The sequence below is a fragment of the Giraffa tippelskirchi genome, chromosome 6, assembly GCF_054371585.1.
Source record: "Giraffa tippelskirchi isolate mGirTip1 chromosome 6, T2T-mGirTip1v1.2.pri, whole genome shotgun sequence".
NCBI classification, from domain to species: Eukaryota; Metazoa; Chordata; class Mammalia; order Artiodactyla; family Giraffidae; genus Giraffa; species Giraffa tippelskirchi.
Window position 1 is genome coordinate 170,311,690 of NC_137280.1, and position 18,927 is coordinate 170,330,616.

The window sequence follows — 18,927 nt, forward strand, 5'->3', positions numbered from 1 at the left end:
GCCTGGAGAATCCCAGGGATGGGGGAGCCTGGCGGGCTGCTGTCTATGAGGTTGCACAGAGTTGGACATGACTGAAACAACTTAGCAGCAGCAGCAGCAGCAGCCCAACAACAAGAATAGAGTCTCTTACCATCTTTTAAAAGACTATTCCTAAAAGAACAGCCTTTACTATTTTTAGTTCAGTTCAGTTCAGTCACTCAGTCATGTCCAACTCTTTGCGACCCCATGGACTGCAGCACACCAGGCCTCCCTGTCCATCACCAACTCCCAGAGTCTACCCAAACCCATGTCCATTGAGTCGGTGATGCCATCCAACCATCTCATCCTCTGTCGTCCCCTTCTCCTCTCACCTTCAATCTTTCCCAGCATCAGGGTCTTTTCCAATGAGTCAGCTCTTTGCATCAGGTGGCCAAAGTGTTGGAGTTTCAGCTTCAACATCAGTCCTTCCAGTGAACATTCAGGACTGATTTCCTTTAGGATGCACTGATTGGATCTCCTTGCAGTCCAAGGGACTCTCAAGAGTCTTCTCCAACACCACAGTTCAAAAGCATCAATTCTTCAGTCCTCAGCTTTCTTTATAGTCTAACTCTCACATCCATACATGACTATCAGAAAAACCATAGCTTTGACTAGACAGATCTTTGTTGGCAAAGTAATGTCTCTGCTTTTTAATATGCTGTCTAGGTTGGTGGTAACTTTCCTTCCAAGGTGGAAGCGTCTTTTTATTTCATGGCTGCAGTCACCATCTGCAGTGATTTTAAAGGTGGAATAAATGAGTTGACCTGTTTCAAAATTAGTGTAGGCCTTTGGATCATGTTTTCTTAAACAGCTCTCTAAAGATAGACCCAGTGGGTTAGGGTCATAAAGTTTGCAAACAAGTAGAGAGCTGGGGGAATAAGCAACTAAGCTACTGAGAAATGGGGAAGAGGGTGGCGTTAAGGCAGCGATGGAATCAGGAGGGAAAACACTGATGAAGCTAAACCAGTGAACTCTTACCTCTTATAGAAGAAAAAGATAATAGAACTTAACCTAGTCAGGGAAAATAGGACAGTGAATTCTACTAGTTGATTGGAACATCTTCATAAGTTTTAACAGACGTGTCTACAGCAGATAAAAACACACTGAAACATCATATCTGAAGTCAAAGCTACTACTTCTGGGATCTTATTTCAGAGCTAAACCCCTTATATTACAGCTGGTAGGGCAGCGCTATTGCCTCCGGGATCACACAGACAGTCAGATGTGCAGATCAGACTGGAGACATACGTTTGTTTTGTCTCAGCCTCTTTGGCCCACTCGCTCACTGGCATCTTAGTCATTGCCATTCATTTTCTTTAAGTAAGTGAAGTAAGTGAAGACGAGAAGATAAAGGTTGTGAACAACTCAATGAAGTCGATAGAGTGATAAAAGCCTAATTTTAAGGCTTAAGAAATGCCTAATAAAAATGTTATAAACACTCAAATATAACACTTACGTCAAGGCCGATTAATACTTTACTTTTTTATTGAAGTGTAATTGCTTTACAATGCTGTGTTAGTTCCTGCTTTAACAAGTGAATAGCAGAGTGAATCAGCCATATATATACATCCCCTCCCTCTTGAACCTCCTCCCCCCACGCCCAACCTTCCACCCCTCCAAGTCATCACAGAGCACCGGGCTGAGCTACACTTCCCAACGCCATACACAAGAATAAACTCAAAATGAATTAAGGACCAGACACTATGAAACGCTTCGAGGAAAATATAGGCAGAACACTCTTTGACATAAATCTCAGCTAGTAATTAATATTTTTATGCAGAGATATAAAATGCAGTAAATAAAATGGTGTGCATTAAAATGGCATGTATTCTGGAACATTGAGTGTCGTGCATTCTGTAAATCAATTGCTATAAATTATTTCAGAAAAAAAATAGTAAGCTAAAAAGATGTTATTTTAATTTTAGTTCTGTTTTGAAAACAAACATGCTGAAAAAAGCAGCATTCCAAAAAGGTGGTTAATTATGAACATTCTGCTCTAGACACATCCAAAGTGCAATCACCCTGTATGTAAGATGGATAGTTCCTTGAGTTTCTCAATTCTGAAAGTTGATCAGATATGCCAGGCATGTGATTATTAAGTAGGCATAATCTCACCAGTTTTCCCAAGTATTTTTTTTATTCAAGAAATGAGGGTAATGATCATGAAAGTAGATATCTGACCACCTTGGCTGAACTGGCAAAGTTCTACTTTACCATTTTTATAGACACAAAGGCAATTTTACAAGTCTATCCTAAGTATAAGGATATTATTTAGGGTTAAAGGTAAATTTATGAAATACTGATTATAATAATGTATTTGTCATATTTCTTAGATTTAGTTACTTACCAATATCTGATTCTAGGAGGGTTTTCTTCTTCAAAGCAATATTTGAAAAACTATGATTGAAGTTTAGTCATTTGCATTTCATCATTGAGTGATTGATTATATTTGAGGTATGAATAGTGACATGGGCCATTTCTCATTTTCTTTAAGCATAGTAGAATAATGATTTCAAAATTTCTTGAATATCTTCTTCATGATGTACAACACAGAGCATAAGTGATATTTTATGAACACATAGCTATTATTTTCTCTGATTCTTTTTCTTTTAAATAAAAAATGAGTTGTAAAATGAGCTCTACTAACTCCTCACTATACCTATAATGTTCAGGCATGAGAATTTTCCCTATGAGAGTGAATAAAGAATGCCTGCTTGGGTATAATGTCTCTCCCTTTACTAAAGGTTACAAAGTTCTAGGACAATTCAGTATTTCTAAGCACTGTATTAAAATACCTGGAGAAATATATCTATTTGAGATTCATGATGTTCTTCATGCCTTTGCGTAGGCTTTGACTGGCTAATCTAAATTGCAGAAATTTGGGTCTTATAAAATTAGGATCCAAAATGTGCCAAATATTTAATACTAAATTGACATGTTAGGTTTTTAACAACCAAGCTGCTGTTTCCTTATTTGGCCAATTCTTACCTGTTGACTAGTGGCTTTTAACTATGTACTGGATGTAATAAACTTTAATTTTTGAAACATGCCTACATCCAGACCTCAACTACTCTGGAGAACTGATCCTGACCTCTCCGGCTTCCTACTCCTGGAATATATTTCAATTCTCCACAGCCTAGCTCCCCATAAACCTTGAAGCTATTCTTTTAGTATCTAAAGAAGTTTGACAGGTGCCTATTTTGTAGACATTATTCATCTTTCCTTCAAGTTTCAGATGTAATTAAAGAAACTCAGGTGTAATCTCTCCTTTTGTACATCCATTGCTCCATCTACCTACATCTTACCTAGAATTTCTAACATTTTACTGCACAATTTAGACTCATGCCTGCTCATACGTTCTAGATCACAAACCTCTCAATTGCAGGTAGTATTTTTGATTTTGTGATTCCAAATAACAAGTACTTAGTATTAATAGCAGTGTGTGGCATGTATTTGGCACTCAACAAAAGCTTAATGAAGACACTGACGAACTTGTCTTTTGAGGGCTATCTAAAGAAGTTTGTGCCACGTGAGACCCTTAAAGCCCTGTAAGAGTTTATCCAGGGCACAGCAGATGGCTAAACTTTCTTCTCTTCCTAAATCTAGTAATTAATGTACAGAACCTTGAAGCTAGGAATGGAAAGGGCATTTTCCTCAAGTACATTGCCATTTAAGGAAAATGCCATGCAATAACATTCTAAAGTATATTTAAAATGTCACTTCAACTTGAATGTTGACCCAGTTTGACAACAAAGTAATTGATTCTTTATTAAATAGACCTGAATCACTTTGTAATTATTATATAAGTTCAACAGTAAAGTTATGGATAGTATTGCTATGCTTATAGCTCTAATATAAAACTAAAATATATTTATCCTAAGGACAAAAAATGGAGTAGATAGGGTCCTTAATGTCTGTTTCTGGATTCGTTTTACTATCTCCTTTTCTGAAAACACACCATACTAAAGTGAGCCAATAGTTGGGTCTTAGAAGACAAGTCTCACACTTGAAATTCTCAAAATTATGGGAATTCAAGTGAGAATTCCACTGTCTCTTATCAGGCAAATCATTGGATCACAAGGTGAGTTGAGTCCAATTGCAGGTTTATTCCACTGGAGGAGATGGATAGTGCCAGCATCCAGTTTATAGGGATGTATCTGCTGACATGTCCTGCTGAAATCAAGTAATAACCTCCATCATGCTGAGAAGGGAATACCTAACCCTTATTCTTCCAGATGACCCTTAGACCACTGCCGTGCCATTGCTGCTGCTGCTGCTGCTGCTAAGTCGCTTCAGTCGTGTCCGACTCTGTGCGACCCCACAGACGGCAGCCCACCAGGCTCCGCCGTCCCTGGGATTCTCCAGGCAAGAATACTGGAGTGGGTTGCCATTTCCTTCTCCAGTGTATGAAAGGGAAAAGTGAAAGTGAAGTCGCTCAGTCGTGTCCGACTCTTAGCGACTCCATGGACTGCAGCCTACCAGGCTTCTCCATCCATGGGATTTTCCAGGCAAGAGTACTGGAGTGGGGTGCCATTGCCTTCTCCGGCCGTGCCATTGGGGAGATAGTAAACTTGGCAACTCATTAGCTACTAGCTCAGAGAAAGCTGAAAAAAAAAAAAAAAACTGACCAAAAATATAACATTGTTCTGCTGTCACTAACTTATACATCTGCGGTGTTTAAGAAGGAAAAAGGGAGATTATTTTTTTTTAGGATCCAAATACTCGAATATCAGTGTCAAAATACATTTCCTTATAAAGCTTCTGTATAGTAATAATGTTGTCAGTGGGAATTTGACAGTATAATAATGCTCATGAAATCATCACCCTGAGAGATAAGGTTAATATGATGCTTGGAATATCTTTCAGTGTTTTAGTAAGGGTAAAGTGCCTTTCAGTCCGTTTAGTCACTCAGTCGCGTCTGACTCTTTGTGACCCCATGGACTGGGCTAATGCACAAAAGCAATCAGCCAGCACTTCCATGACTGTAACCCTTCAAGCTCTGCTGCTCTGTATGGGGCAGAGGTGTGGTGTGAAGCACGATTTGGGCAACAAGTTGACTAGATAATTTTTCTTGTATAACTTAGATTTCTTTTGAAATATAAATTTTTGGAATATATTCAAAAAAACATAACCATTAATTGAAAAGATGCATGTAAACTAATGTTTATAGCAGAATTATTTACAGTAGCCTAGGTAAGGAAGCAGCTTACATGTCCCTAAACAGAGAAAGGGATAAAAAAGATGTGATATATATATATATTCAAAAATGAATGTTAATCAGCCACAGAACGGAATGAAATTTTGCCATTTGCAACAACATGAATGAACCTGGAAGGTATTTATGCTTAGTGAAAGAAGGCAAGGAAAGACGCATATTGTGTGATATCACTTGCATGTGGAATCTAAAAAATAAAATGAACTGGTGAATAGAAATAGAAATAGCCTCACAAAAAAAATAGTGGTTACCAGTAGGAAAAGGGAAGGGGAGGAGGGGCAAATAGAGCCTCCTCCAAAAAATGGGGCTAAAAATGAACAAACTACTATGTATAAAATAACCTTAAAGAATATATTGCACAACACAGGGGATGTAGCCAATATTTTATAATTATAAATTAAAAATTGCGAATCAACATTGTACACCTCAAACAGACAGTATTATACAATAACTATTAACCTTAAATAGTTAAATAGTTTTATTAGTTATTTAAAAAGTAATAATTTTTTTTAAAATAAATTTCACCCACAAACCTCCCTGTTCATTGATCATATGCTATGTTAAATTTAGGGCTTCCCCCTTGGCTCAGCAGTTAAGAATCTGCCTGCAATGCAGGAGATGAAGGAGACACAGGTTCAGTCCCTAGGTTGGGAAGGTTCCCTGGAGGAGGACATGGAAACCCAGTCCAGTATTCTTGCCAGGAAAATCCCACAGACAGAGAAGCCTGGCGGACTGTGGTCCACTGGGTGGCAAAGAGTTGGACACAACTGAAGCTACTGAGCACACACGTCTTAAAACATTTGCTATTAACTAAAATTGACATGTTAGTATTTAAAATGGAAATACTAATTTTCATTATACGAAATAATACTAAATTAATATTTAAAAAGGAAATATTAAAAGAGTATAAAGAAGAAAATAATATCTTTAAGGGGGTAAACATAGAACTTACAGATAAGTTAAACAGTTAATCCCACAAAATAATGGCATGAAATAAGGATCAACATAAAATCCCATAACCAGTGCTATACACTGAATTGTGTCCTCCTGAAATGTATATTTTGATGCCTTAACCTTCAGTGTAACTATATTTTAAATAGGGCCTATAAGGAGGTAATTAACATTAAGTATGGTCATAAGATATAGAGTCCTTATGAGAAGAAACATCACAGTTTTCTCTATTTCCCCTTCTTTTTTTTTTTCTTTTTGCCCAAATACTATTTTTTTGAGGTATAATAGACATAGCAAATTAGTTTTGGAGGTATAATGTAATGATTTACATCACAGCAAGTGATTATCACAGTAAGTTTAGTTAGCATCCACTCTACTAGTTATTCTCAAATATGCTGTATACTATATCCCTGTTACTTAGTTTATAACTAGGAGTTTGTTTGACTCCTCTCACCATCTCAGCCACCTCCCCACTCTCCATCTCTAGCAACCATGTCTTTTTTCTATATCTATGAGCTTCGTTTTTCTAATTTCTTTCTTCCTTTTTTTTTTAAATATTCTACATATAAGTGAGATTATAAGGTATTTGTCTTTCTACCATAAGGATGGTATTATCTGCACATCTAAGATTATTGATATTTCTCCTGGCAATCTCAATTCCAGCTTGTGCTTCATCCAGCCTGGCGTTTTGCATGATATACTCTGCCTATAAGTTAAATAATTAAGGTGAAAATATACAGCCTTGACGTACTCCTTTCCCTATTTGGAACCAGTCTGTTGTTCCATGTCCAGTTCTAACTGTTGCTTCCTGACCTGCATACTGGTTTCTCAGAAGGCAGGTCAGGTGGTCTGGTACTCCCATCTCTTGAAGAATTTTTCACAGTTTGTGGTGATCCATACAGTCAAAGGCTTTAGCGTAGTCAAAGAAGCAGAAGTTTTTTGGAATTCTCTTGCTTTTTCTATGATCCAGTGGGTGTTTGCACTTTGATCTCTGGTTCCTCTGCCTTTTCTAAATCCAGCTTGAACATCTGGAAGTTCTTGATTCACATACTGTTGAAGCCTCGCTTGGAGTGTGTAGTCTCCCATTTTTTTATTTTGTTGCCTTTACTTTTTGTGTCAGATCCAAAAACATCATCACCAGTACTGATTTCAAGTAACTTTAACACATATATTTTAAAATATCATGTCTTAAATTCAGGTCTTTAAAACATTTTAGGTTAATTTCTGTGTATAATATAAAACAGTTTTATTCTTTTGCATGTGACTGCCTGGTTTTGAACACCACCATTTAATGAAGAGATTGTCTTCTCCCCACCATATATTATTGGCTCCTTTTTCCTAAAATAGTTGACCCCATAAATGTAGATTTATTTCTGAGCTATCTATTATGTTCCATTAATATATTTGTCTGTTTTTGTGCCAGACTTGTACTGTTTTGATTGCCCTAGCTCCATGATACAGTTTAAAATCAGGGAGCCTGATGCCTCAAGCTTTGTTCTTTTCTCTCAAGATTTCTTTTTTTCTAATATATTTGGTGTCCTTTTGGATCCATACAAATTTGGGGATTGTTTGTTCTACATCTTTGAAAAATGCCTCTGGAATTTGATAGAGATTGCACTGAATCTGTAGATTACTCTGGGTAGTATGGACACAATATTAATTTTTCGAATCTGTAAGCATGGAATATCTATTCACCTGCGTTTTCTTCAATCTTTCATCAGTGTCCTACAGTTTTCAGGTACAGTTATTTCACATCGCTTGTAAATTTATTCCTAGGAATTTTATTCATATTGATGCAATTGTAAATGGGATTGTTTCCTTCATTACTTTTTCTGATAGTTCATTATTACTGTATAGAAATGCAACAGATATCTTGATATATTCTTTAGGGTTTTATCTATAGAATATCATGTCATGTGCAGATGGTGGTAGTTTTCTCCCTTCCTTTTTAATCTGGATGTCTTTTATTTCTTTTACTAACCTAATTGCTCTGGCTAGGACTTCCAAAATGGTATTGAATAAAATTAGTGAGAATAGTCATTTTTGTTTTCTTCCTGATGTGAAAGGGACTCTACCTAAAGGTTAGAGTTTCATTTTTTAATGCTCTATTTCATTTATTTCTGCTATGATTTCTATTAGTTCCTTCTAAAATTAACTTTGGGTTTCATTTGTTCTTTCTCTAATTCCTCAAGTGTGACATTAGGTTGTTTTGAGATTTTTCTTGAGGAAGGCACTTACTGCTATGAACTTTTCTCTTAGAAATAATTTATATGAAAGCTTTTGGTATGTGTCCCATTTTAGTTTGATTTAAGATATTTTTTGATTTCCCCTTAAATTTCTTTTTATCCATTATTTTTCAGTAGTTTGTTGTTTAATCTCCACATATTTGTGAATTTCCCAGTCTCCTTCTTGTAATTGATTTCTGGTATCACACCATGGTGGTGAGAAGAGTTGCTTGGTATAATTTCAGTCCCTCTTAAGTCTTGTTTTGAAGCCTAACATATGATTTATCCTGGAGAATACCCATGTGTACATGAGAAGAATGTGTGTTCTGATGCTTTTGGATGGAATGTGTTGTGTGTATATTAACAAAGGCTATGTGTTCAGTCTTGTATACTGATGAAGGCCGTGTGTCCTTATTTTTTCTCTAGATGACCTATCCATTGATGATTGGGGTACTTAAGTCCCCTAATAATATTGTATTGCATTGTTTTCTATTTCTCCCTTTAGGTCTGTTATTATTTGCTTTATACATGTATGGGCTTCTATGTTGGGTACCTAAATATTTACAAATGTTTTCTTCTGATAGCTGATGTCTACCTCTGATGTCTATCTCCTCTCTGTCCTATTGAATCATACCTTTCCATTTGTCTGAATTCCAGCTAGAATATTTACTTAATGACTTGCTTATTTTCCATATTGTGCTCCTAGGAGAGAGGCTGCAAGATGGTTTAAGTCAACCACATAATGTAGATCTATGTGTGCGTGCACGTAGTCGCTCAGTCGTGTCTGACTCTTTGTGACCCCCATGACCTGTACAGGCTCCTGTCTCCGTGGAATTTCCCAGGCAAGAATACTGGAGTGGGTAGCCATTCCCTTCTTCAGGGGATCTTCCCAACCCAGGGATCAAACCTGCATCTCCTGCACTGTAGGCTGATTCTTTACCATCTGAGCCACCAGTGTAGATCTATATACGTTTTCACATATTCTAATAAAACAAATATACTTAGAAAATAATTCATACACATATATCCAAACTTGAGCTAGAAAATGCTTAAAGAAATCCTTCAGAGGGGTAAAAGTCGTGTATATAGCTCAGCTTTAAAATTTTTGAATAATGTAGCATTTGGAGTGTGCAATATAATATGTAATCAATTTATTTGAACTATGTTCTCATTTGAAAATTAAAATGTAAATTTAGACCTTTGAGTGGACCTGGCCATAGAACATGTTTTGATATATTTAGAGGCATCTATTTAACTCAAATTATCTTGATGAACATTTTCCCTTTTGCCTAATCATCTGTATGCATTAAAAGAACCTATAAATTAGTAAGTTTAAAAATGTACATTAAGGATTATATGGTCAATATGTGTTTTTATGCTTTATGGAACACAGAATCTTGTCCCATGTTCAATTTAGGGAGAAGGGCTTTCAGAATTATCACTTCTCATTATTATGAATATAGTTCAAAATTCACACACTGGTATGCCAAGATTACTCATTAGCTACTGGACAAATTTACTTAGCACTATGATTTTTAGCATTTCTTCCCATTGATAGCTCTGAGTAACATCTTTTAAAATATAATGTTAATTTCTGTATACTTAAAATTTTGAAAATTTTCCCTCATGTGAATATGTTATATAGCCCTTATGCTGAAGTACTAATACTCTTGGCCAGATCATCAGTATTACTGACATTTGTCCATTCATGTGGGGTTAATTGAAAAGTATAAAATGTAATCCTGTTAATATGAGGTATGCAAGTGAGATTTTATCTCAGTAAACAAGATATTTTTATATATTAATTCATCTAAAGTTTCAAAAGTATATCATTAAGGGGAAAAATGATAAAGTATTGCTTGTAAGAACAATATCTACATTGAAAATATAATGCTCTATGGTAATGACTTTAAGATATTATAATTCTTTCACTCCTCAAGGTGTTATAAATCATAATGTCAGTGAACTAGAGGCTTCATAGTTCTCTCAACATAAATAATAATGAGTTCCAGATGAGTAGGCAAGTGGATATTTGTAAGACTGTTTAAGCGCTTTGATTTAGAGTAGTCAATGAGCTCATAAAAGCACAGAAGACAACTGAAGTAAACAGGATGGAACAGATATAATTTAATATTGGGTTGGAACAGATATAATTTAATATTGGGTTGTTAGTCTCTAGGTGTTTGAAGGATGTGCACCGCCGATAGGTTAAGGATAAACACTGCCTTGGGAAAAGGAAGTGGCATTAGTTAAAGGGTTCAGTTAGATAAAATGAGCAAGAGATATGCTTTATGACACAGTGTCTACAGTTAACAATACTGTATTGTAGGCTTAAAATTTTTCTAAGAGGGTAGATCCTATATTGTGTTCCTATCTATCTCAAAGACTAACAGTAATATTATCACAAGGCAACTTTTGAAGGTGATGAATATGTTTATGGGAATGGATTATGGTGATGGTTTCATGAATGGATACTTACCTCAAAAATCATAAAGTTGTATTCTTTAATATGTACAATTTTTTATTTTTATTTTATATTGGAGTACAATTGATTTACAATGCTGTGTTTTAGGTGTATAGCAAAGTAATTCAGTTATACACATACATGTATCTATTCTTTTTCAAATTCCTTTCCCATTTATGTTATTAAAGAATATTGAGCAGAGTTCCTGTGCTAATACTGTAGGTCCTCACTGTTTATCTATTTTAAGTACAATTTTTAATAAATCATACCTCAGTACAATAATTTTTAAAAGGATGAATAAATGCTGAGTTCGCAAATACTGGTATACTCACATCTCACCTTATAGGGAACCCAGGATTAAGGTTCCTAGCATCCCATGCCATATTGGCATCTGCTGATAAGAAGTATTGACAGCACACACTTCAGTACCATGCCATACTATAATGAAAGGATAATCCTCCCTTTTTATAAAATCATCCAGATATAGTTAAAAAAAAACAAACTAGAAGGGTATTAAGACCATGGAAAGCACAATCTTTAGGTATGATTAATGGAGGGAAAAGGTTTGATTTAAGAAGTCAAAGATGTCAAGAGAAAGAAAAACACAGATAAAAGAAAAACTCAAGATAAAAGTATTAGCTTTGAACTCTTTCATGGTTTTCTATTGAGAGGCAAATTTCTCATCAGAATATTAGACATAGAGAAGAATTACTGAGGTATTTATTTACATGAAGTATTATCTTTAAAACTTTGTAAAGGGTTTCCTATTGCCGTTATAACAAATTATTATAAATTTAGTGGCTGAAACAGTACAAATGTATGCTCTTAAATCCGGAGGTCAGAAGTCTGAAATGGGTAGGACTGGGTTAAAATCAAAGTGTAGCTGGGATGTGTTCCTTCTGAAGGCTCTTGGGAAGATTCCGTTTTTCTTGCCTTATCGACTTCTAGAGGCCACCTGCACCCCCCATCACTCAGATCTCTGCCTTCTTCCCTCCATCACATTTCCTCTGATTCCAATTATTCTGCCTCCCTTTTTCCTTAAAAGAACCCCTGTGACTATGTTGTGCCTATTCAGGTAATGAGGGATAATTTCCCATCTCAGGATCCCGAATGGAGTCAAATTTACGAAATCTTTTTGGCCATGTAAGATAACATATCTGCTGCTTCTAAAGGTTAGAAATGGACCCCTTTGGGGAATTATTATTCTGCCTACTGCAAGGTTATGGCACCATTTCTTACAGGAAACAATGTGTGGCCCCTCGAGTACTGTACCTGACAAAAATGCTGGCTCCAAGCTCTGGCTCTGCTGGTACCACTGTGACACATTCTGTCATCACTAATTCTGGGTCTCCATTTCCTAAACAGTATAAATAGGCGTCAGAATGCTTCCTTTGCTAACATCACTCTGGAAAGTATAGCATAATTTATCAAAAGGGGGGTGGTCTATTCTGAACTGAACCACTGATATGTATCTATGCTTCTGCTTATTTTCAAATGTAATATGAGGCTGGAATTAATAGGTTACTGTTGAGTCTGTCCAGCTGTAAAGTCCTACCTCTTTAAAACAACAATTAAGAAGAACCTTTTTAGATACAATCTACGTATTTAAAGCAGTTTAGAATTATTCTAGGCTAAATTTATATTACCGATATAATTGAATGTTTGCATCTGTGACTGAACACATTCAGAAAAAAGAGTACATAATATCTTCACTTCACCTTTGGTCTTGTCTGAGGGGTAAAATATTTGTTTTGAATGGGCATCCACCTTTCTGTAGTATCTTCATGGATATAGTGACATGCCTACTTTTAAAAAATTTCTCATGGAAACTGGCTATACTATCATTTTTCCAGGCACCTTATATACTTCCTGAAGACAGAAGATTTTGCTCAAAATGAAAATTTAATAATTGTAATGGAAATAGAACCCTACTTAATCACTTAGTTACTTCTTTGTGGCAACTGAATTTTTATCCATTCCACTTATATGCACAACTGGTTTAGTAGCTTTTCATTGAATAGGTTTTTTGAACTAATTGACTGCAGAGTCAAATAATCAGACTTATCCTGCATGGAGATGTGGAGTAAATATCTCCTCTTATGGAATTTAACTGGTCATTAACCTGCTTTATGAAAGTCTTAACTAATTCCCACTGACCTCCTTACCCTGTACTGTATATTTTGGGTCATTCTACAGAGATGAATAAACTAACTCTAGCAAATTAGAGAAGGCAATGGCAACCCACTCCAGTACTCTTGCCTGGAAAATCCCATGGACAGAGGAGCCTGGTAGGCTGCAGTCCAAGGGGTCACGAAGGGTCAGACACGACTGAGCGACTTCACTTTCACTTTTCACTTTCATGCATTGGAGAAGGAAATGGCAACCCACTCCAGTGTTCTTACCTGGAGAATCTCATGGACAGGGGAGCCTGGTGGGCTGCCATCTATGGGGTCGCACAGAGTCGGACACGACTGAAGCAACGCAGCAGCACCAGCAGCAAATTAGATCATTAAGAAGGTTAGTAACAATTCCTCCTCTAATTGTTACCTGTTTATTTAATAGGTCTTGATTTGAAAACTTTGTTTCACTCTACAATTGCTTCTCACGGTTATTGGTAAATCCGTATTTTATTCATCTAACCCCTTGAATTTCATTTCAAGGATTTAGGAATTTCTAAAGTCACTTTTGTGACAAATGCTAACCTTTTTTTAAGAATGTTTTCACAAGTAATGTTGACATTTTATTTTGTGATCATTGTAGACTCAACATGTAGCTGAAGGAACTAACACAAAAAGATCCCACAAGGTAATGCCTACTTTTCTGCACTATGAACACATTGTCTTAGTATAATATCATAGCCAGAATAGTCACATTGATACATTCCACCTACTTGATTCACATTCCACAGGTTTTAGAGGTACTTTTGTGTGCAATTAGTTCTTTGCAATTTTTTGTTTTACATATGCACATTTGTGTGACCATTACAGAACACATCCATCCCTTTTCTAGCACCCAGGGATATCCCCCAGGCATCTTCTTGTTCTCCTCCTCCTTTTGCTTCTTTTTCTGACACAGTTACCAGTGGAAAAAGGAAAATATTTTCAATAAACAGTGCTGGGAAAAATGGATAGCCACATGAAAAAAAGAACAGGAAAAAGCTTAACTCTTATGTCACAGCAAATACAAAATTGATTTAAATGGATCATAGACCAAAATACTGGAGCCAAGCTATTTAGCTTCTCCAAGAAAAATGGATTAGAAATTTACTTTTTGCTACTTAACATAAATTTCAGATTCTAAATGTAAAATATAAAACTTTAAAAATATTACAAAAGGAAATATGCTGATAATTTTAGGATAAGAAAGATCCATTTAACAAGCTACAGAATAAAGGAATCAAAGGGACAGACTAATGCATTTGATTATATAATAGTAAACAAATTTTGAAAAATAAGTAACAGACTGGGGAAAATATTTAAAACCTATATGTGACAGAATTTATAAGAAAATAAGAAGATAAACAAGGAGAAAATCTATGAACAGATATCACAAAATAGTACATCAGAATTAACTATATATATATATGAAAATATTTAATCTTATATGCTGTCTGGAAAGTAAAATCAAATGATAATTATTTATGTTTTTTCCATCATACTACAAATTGAAAAGGAAAATAAATACACTTGATATATTTAATGCTCAGAATTGGCCAAATAGTGGGAAAATGCTCATCAATGCTGGTACATTTTTGAAATGCAATATAAAAATACCTATTTATTTTTAAAATGCAAAGAATTCTAAACTCAGGAATGCTTCCCTAAGATATCTTGGAGTGTCCATGTACAAAGAATAATACATTCTATTTTTATATTTTTTAAAAAATTCTTGGAGATTGACTAAATGTCCACTAATAACAGAATTGTGATACAAAAATATAGTTCACTGTTACAAATAGACTATAATTAAATAGATTCATAAATAGATTCATATATGTGGCAAAGAAAGTTCCATGTCACATTTTTTAAAACTACAATTCATAGAAAATTCACGTGGTCTGATTCCTGTTATAAAGAGAATCATACTGATCACAAAAGTATAAGTTCTTTCATCAGCACTTATTTATAGTACCATTAAAATTATAAACAGCTATGTGTATTTATTAAACTCTACTTACCAAGTTTTGAATATACACATAAAATACACCGTCCTATAACACTGATTTTATGAGAAGTAAAATGACAGTGCTGAAGGGAAAACGCTTCTCATATAAATCACTGTCAACCTGTTATAACCCTTTGTGGGACTGATTTTTTTTAAAAGAGTTACATTGTAAGAGTTTTAATAGGAGGTAATTATAAAACATACATATGCATGAATGTTTACCAACTGCAAAATCTTAAGAATCTATCAACATTTTAGCAATATATTGCAAAAATTCTTGATATATTTATACAATAAGGAAATTATGTTTAAATGTAAAAGACAGGAAAGATAGTTTCACTAATTACAAATCAGAAATTAGAGGAATGCAAATTCAGCATCCACTATGGTTTTTGTCTAAGAACACTATTTCAGGTGATGAAGCATTTTCAGATATGGTTAGGCTTTTATATACAACAAAAATTTGATTTCACTGTTCATCTTGCTTATAACATCTCTACCCAAAGCCTACAAAAAAGCATCCTACTTTGCTGCTTCTGCTGCTAAGTCGCTTCAGTTGTGTCCGACTCTATGCGACCCCACAGACGGCAGCCCACCAGGCTCCGCCGTCCCTGGGATTCTCTAGGCAAGAACACTGGAGTGGGTTGCCATTTCCTTCTCCAGTGCATGAAAGGGGAAAGTGAAAGTGAAGTCGCTCAGTCGTGTCCGACTCTTCGCGACCCCATGGACTGCAGCCTACCAGGCTCCTCTGTCCATGGGATTTTCCAGGCAAGAGTACTAGAGTGGGGTGCCATTGCCTTCTCCTTTAGAGTCTTGAATAAAAATGATAAACACAAGATACTCAAACTCAAAGAGGTGAGAAGTTTCTATGAAGTTGACTCGAATCAAAAGGAAAATTATTCTTTAGTCAGCTTACCTGATAAGTCCTGAATTTGGGAATAGGCTTTAGCAGGCTTAATAATGTCAATGCAATTCATGTTGCCTCCTTATAGAGGAGAAATTGCCATAAAAGCCTTTAGGAAGGAAATCAAACAGATGCTCAACTCCTGATTTTAAGAAAATACTTAATTTAAAAGTGTATTTAACACCTTTTTATTTTCATTGGTAAAAAGCATACCTCTTAAAAAATCTTTATTTCATTATCACCTGCTGCCTTCTTGTTCCCCAGGAAAGGCAAAACTTAATGAGATATTCTTATGTAACAATAGAGGTTCTTAAAAGAAAATTAGAAAGCTTGCTCCCAAAGAGATTTACAGATTAATTTGCCCAATCACCTCATAATATAAGGGAGGAAATTAAAGAAATATTTTCTAGAAATGAAAAGAATTGCTTTTTTTTTTTCATGGTAATTATGCAGGAAGCCTTGGCTGGCTTCTCCCAGTGTCGTTTATTCTTAGGTTTTTGTACCTGTGACTCACTAATCAGTCGTGAAGGTCAAGAAAGCATCATGGAGAGAATGTTTGGGGGTTGGAAAACAAGCAGATCAGCAGATCATATCCAAGGCAGAATACAGCTCTCCAGCTTTTTTTTTTTTTTGCTTTTTGTTTGTCTTTTGCTAAGGACTGAGAAAAAGAAAGCAAAGGATATTTAGGATTACCTACGGTTAACAGCCCCTGCCTGTGTAAAGACATACTGAAAGCAGTTTATATGCATTCCAAGGACAGCCACCTCCACACACACAGCTAGTTAGAAGGGACAATGCAAACAGGAAAAAAACAGAAGGCAGAGAGGAGGTTCCTATTTCACAAATAACTTTCACAATCTCTATGATACACTCAACTATATCCAGTGTACTAGATTCTATGTGGTTATAGAATTCTTTTTCCCTTGGGGTCATTAAGCCTTCTGGGTTCATCACATAATTTTGAGGTTCTATGGCTACAAATATTTATATCCAAAACTGGCATTTGAAAAGCAAATATTATAATTAAAACATTTTTTTTCTATTTATCTTGAACTATCTGAGGTATTACATAGGACTGCGTTATCTGTTGATCCTGTGACTGTTGGATCAGTCATTCGGATCCACGGGAAATTCTTTCTTGAGACAGCGCAACGATTCGTTGAGCTGACCTGAAAAAGGCAACCAAATATGCTAGGTATGATACCCACAACTCAAGTGCAAGCCAATCTACTACATACCATAAAATCACAAATTGAGAAAGTCATTGTTGAACCATATTAAGGAAAGATACAACCTCACATACAACGATAGGCATATAATGGAACTATGTATTTTGATCAAGTTGAAGTCTTTGGGCTTCTTGAATTATTAAAAAAAAAAGGATTGTAAAGTCCTACTTCTTACTAACTCAAGCAGTCCCCAGGATATAGACTTAATTCCTAAACTCAGGCAAGGAGAAATGCAAAATGAAGATAAATAGATATGTCTCAAGCAATAATTTAGGAGAATTCTATTCGACCGGGACCCCTTAATCCTCCTCAGGTAAATAAAACGTTCTGAGTGTACCAAACTGCCATTTGTCAGGCTTGAAAAGGTCACCATCTGCTGCAGTGTTCTATACCAGAACGCACTTTGGCCTCAGTAGAATCTGAGTACACAGTACCTCAGAGTTGCTGGAACCGAATTGAAAGCAAACTTTCCCTGAACAAAGAAAAGTCCTGCTGGTGGGCAAGGGCCCATTTATTTCTGATCGAAAACTATCCTCTCCATATACTGTGGGAAGACCCACATATACAGAAGATTTTGACTGGGCAGCTAATTTGAATACAAATAAGTCTGTAAAGCCAGGGACTTTGCTTTAAAAGAAAAAAAACAAAGTTTTAGCATCCAGAAAAAGGAAGCTCCTTATCACAGGAATGCCTGAGGCAGGAACCACTGGCAGGAGTTACCTGATCCATTAAATGAAGGAGTCTTTCTAGTGCAGAGTGGGGCAGGGTATGGCTGGGTCACACAGCTTGCTGTGGTGAAAAACATCTTCGTCCGCTTCCTTCTGAGGAGTGAAGATTGGCTGGTGACTCATGAGAGTCAGCTTGCCCCCCTCTGTGGAACTCCCTGTAGGAAAGGGAATAACGAGAAAGGACCCAGGATTTAGCTTCTCTGATATCCTCCTTTCTCGGCCCTACCAATTTCAACTCAATCTGACTCAAGCGTAGCCAATATTTTTGTGTTATTATAATAAGCAAGTTGATACGCCCGAACTTTCAGTTACACGCAGGCAAACGAGAAAATACTTTTCAAAGATTTCAGGTTATTAGTAATCACAAGTTTAAAAACTAATGCACATTAAGAAGAATATAAAGAACTTCCCTGGTGGCTCAAATGGTAGAGTCATCTTTACTGGGTTCAATCTCTGGGTTGGGGAGACCCCCTGGAGAAGGAACTGGCACCCCACTCCAGCATTCTTGCCTGGGAAACCCTATGGACAGAGGAGCCTGCTGGGCTACAGTCCACGGGGTCGCAAAGAGTCACACGACTGAGCGACTAATACTTAAGAAGAATATAAATACTATGAAAGGAATCCAACTAATATATTAAGAGAATGTTTAATTAAAAACTCTAACCTAAATGGGATCTTCCAGGTAAAACGAAATGATATCTGCCTCTTCAAGTCCTTCTACTTTCATTTGTTTGAAAACTGTCGTTTAACATAAATATTGCTGTCTTCCAGAGCTGTGTAACAACTCTACACAGTAGCTACAAAATGCAAAATATGTAAAGAACAGAAAAAAAGTGCCTTTTGAGACCCACATGGGTAACTGATCCAAATACGTGATTTTTTTTTTGCTATATACATATTCACAAATAAATGACACATGTATTCTAAAGTATGTTTTTTATCAAAAGGAATTTACAAAGGACTCATATTAAGGAGCTGAGCAAACTCCTAAAGTCATTCAAATAAAAATACTATATTTTCTAGAAATAC

The 18,927-nt window shown here is 35.9% G+C and overlaps 1 protein-coding gene across 2 annotated transcripts in view; it reads left to right on the top strand.

The window, feature by feature from the left end:
* LOC145509654 (uncharacterized) overlaps positions 1–18,927 on the top strand; it is a 641,798-nt gene that overhangs the window by 569,982 nt on the left and 52,889 nt on the right. Inside the window, exon 3 of one of the 2 annotated variants that reach the window (XR_014056279.1) lies at positions 13,634–13,678. The exons of the other annotated variant lie outside the window; for it this stretch is intronic. The gene's annotated coding sequence lies outside the window, so the exon portion shown is untranslated. The remainder of the gene's footprint in view (positions 1–13,633; positions 13,679–18,927) is intronic. 2 annotated transcript variants of the gene reach the window in all.